Below are 3,051 nucleotides of genomic sequence, written 5' to 3' on the forward strand. Positions count from 1 at the left end.
GTTATAATGAATTGTTTATGAATTGTTTAGTCAAATAAAATGGATCATTTCTCTGGGAATAACCAATCAAAAAATTTCATTATATCCCTTCTCTTTCTAAGATCATTCTATTTCGTTTGTTATTTCGTAGGGATAAACGATATACAGATAAGTTAGAAAATATATTTATTTTTTTATGTTAATAATAATTACTAATAAAAGTAAAAGGGACCCTCGAATGACTAAATAGAAATAATGGTATATCTCTTAGTAATGACTAATGACTGTTCACACGATTTGGAATAGAGTAATAGTAATATATTCTATGTAAGACATAAAGTGTCTTCATTTAGGAACTTCTAATTGAGACATGAATACATTAGATTGCACAAAAAATAATTTTATTAATTCAAAGCCCTCAATAAAATTTTATAAGATTAAAAAGGTTCGTTAAGTTCCCCCAGGTTATGTCATAATAGATCCGAACACTTACCCCGAATCGACTTCTAGATCATAATTGCTCTAGTGAATAACTAAAGAAAATAGATAGATGGGAGATAGAAGATAAAAAAACTAAGTCTAAACTTGTCTCATAGGTTCACTAATTACTTAACTATTGGTGGGTCTCTTTGTATGTGTTGTTCGGAAATAGGAGGGCTCAAGAGTTACAATTTTTGTATATTGGGATCCCATAAAAACTTCTTCCAACGAATGGGCCAGACCAGGCCATTTCTCCAGACCAATAGCTAAAGGACTAGATACTACCACTTGGATCTGGAACCTATACGCTGATGCTCACGATTTCGATAGCAATACCAATGATTTGGAGGAAATCTGTCGAAAAGTATTTAATGCCTATTTCGGCCAACTCTCCATCATTTTTCTTTAGGTGAGTGGTATGTATTTCAACGGAGCTCGTTTTTCCAATTATGAAGCATGGCTAAGTGATCTTACTCACATTGGGCCTAGTGCCCAGGTGGTTTGGCCCATAGTGGGTCAAGAAATATTGAATGGTGATGTAGGCGGTGGTTTTTGAGGAATACAAATAACCTCCGGTTTTTTTCAGCTATGGTGAGCATCTAGAATAACTAGTGAATTACAGCTCTATGGTACTGCAATTGGTGCATTGGTTTTTGTGGGCTTAACGCTTTTTGCTAGCTGGTTCCATTATCACAAAGCTACTCCAAAATTGGCTAGGTTCCAAGATGTTGAATCTATGTTGAATCATCATTTAGCAGGGCTACTAGGACTTGGGTCTCTTTCTTGAGCAGGGCATCAAGTACATGTATCTTTACCGATTAATCAATTTCTAAATGCTGAAGTAGATCTTAAACAGATTCCACTTCCTCATAAATTTATCTTAAATTAAGATCTTTTGGCTCAAGTTTATCCCGGTTTTACTGAGGGAGCAACCCCTTTTTTCACCTTGAATTGGTCAAAATATGCGGAATTTCTTACCTTTCGTGGAGGATTAGATCCAGTAACTGGGGGTCTACGGCTGATCGATATAGCACACCATCATTTAGCTATTGCAATTCTTTTCCTAATATCAGGTCACATGTATAGGACCAACTGGGGCATTGGTCATGGCATAAAAGATATTTTAGAGGCTCATACCTGCCAGGGTTATAAAGGTCTATATGAGATCCTAACAACATCATGGCATGCTCAATTATCTATTAACCTAGCTATGTTGGGCTCTTTAACCATTGCCGTAGCTCACCATATGTATTCGATGCCCCCTTATCCATATCTAGCTACTGACTATGGTACACAACTTTCATTGTTCACACATCACATGCAGATTGGTGGATTTCTCATAGGTGGTGCTGCTGCTCATGTAGCCATTTTTATCGTAAGAAACGATGATCCAACTATTCGATACAGTGACCTATTAGATTGTGTCTTTAGACATCGCGATGCAATCATATCACATCTCAACTGGGTATGTATATTTTCAAGCTTTAACAGTTTGGTTTGTATATTCATAATGATACTATGAATGCTTTAGGGTGTCCCCAATATATATTCCTAGATACTGCTATGCATTTACAACCCGTCTTTGCTCAATGGATACAAAACACCCATGCTTTAGCACCTGGCACAACGGCCCCTGGTTCAACAATAAGTACCAGTTTAACTTGGGGGATGGTGATTTAGTGGCCGTGGGCGGCAAGATTGCTTTGTTATCTATTCCATTAGGAATCGCCGATTTTTTGGTACATCACATTCATACATTTACAATTGATGTGACGGTATTTATATTTTTGAAAGGTGTTCTATTTGCTTGTAGTTCACATTTGGTACCAGAAAAGCAAATCTTGGTTTTCGTTTCCCTTGTGATGGGCATGGAAGAGGGGGGACATGTCAAGTATCTGCTTGGGATCATGTCTTCTTAGGGTTATTATGGATGTATAATTCAATTTAGGTAGTAATATTCCATTTCAATTGGAAAATGTAGCCAGATGTTTGGGGTAGTATAAGTGATCAAGAAATGGTAACTCATATCATGGGAGGCAACTTTGCACAAAGTTCCAATACAATTAATGGGTGGTTCCATGATTTCTTTTAGGCATAGGCATGCCAAGTAATTCAGTCCTATGGTTCTTCATTATCTGCATATGGTCTTTTTTTCCTAGGTGCTCAATTTGTATGGGCTTTTAGTGTAACGTTTCTCTACAACAGGTGTGGTTATTGGCAAGAACTTATTGAATCAATCGTTTGGGCTCACAATAAATTAAAAGTTGCTCCTGCTACTTAGCTTAGAGCCTTCAGCAGTGTCCAACGACGTACTGTGGGAGTAACTCATTACCTTCTGGGTGGAATTGTCACAACATAGGCGTTCCTTTTAGCAAGAATTATTGCAGTAGGATAATGGCTAAGAGGATTTGAAAGGCATTATGGCATTAAGATTTCCAAGGTTTAGCTAAGGCTTATCTCAGGACCTCACTACTCATCGTATTTGGTTTGGTATTGTTACCGCACATGACTTCGAAAGTCATGATGATATTACTGAGGAACATCTTTATCAGAATATTTTTGCTTCCCATTTTGGGCAATTAGCAATAATTT

At 37.1% G+C, this 3,051-nt stretch overlaps 1 pseudogene; it reads left to right on the forward strand.

Moving 5' to 3' along the window:
• Positions 1 to 259: 259 nt before the first annotated feature.
• On the forward strand, positions 260 to 2,740 carry LOC125420114 (photosystem I P700 chlorophyll a apoprotein A1-like; annotated as a pseudogene).
• The last annotated feature ends 311 nt before the right edge of the window (positions 2,741 to 3,051 follow it).

This window comes from Ziziphus jujuba, chromosome 5 (genome assembly GCF_031755915.1).
Source record: "Ziziphus jujuba cultivar Dongzao chromosome 5, ASM3175591v1".
NCBI lineage: Eukaryota > Viridiplantae > Streptophyta > Magnoliopsida > Rosales > Rhamnaceae > Ziziphus > Ziziphus jujuba.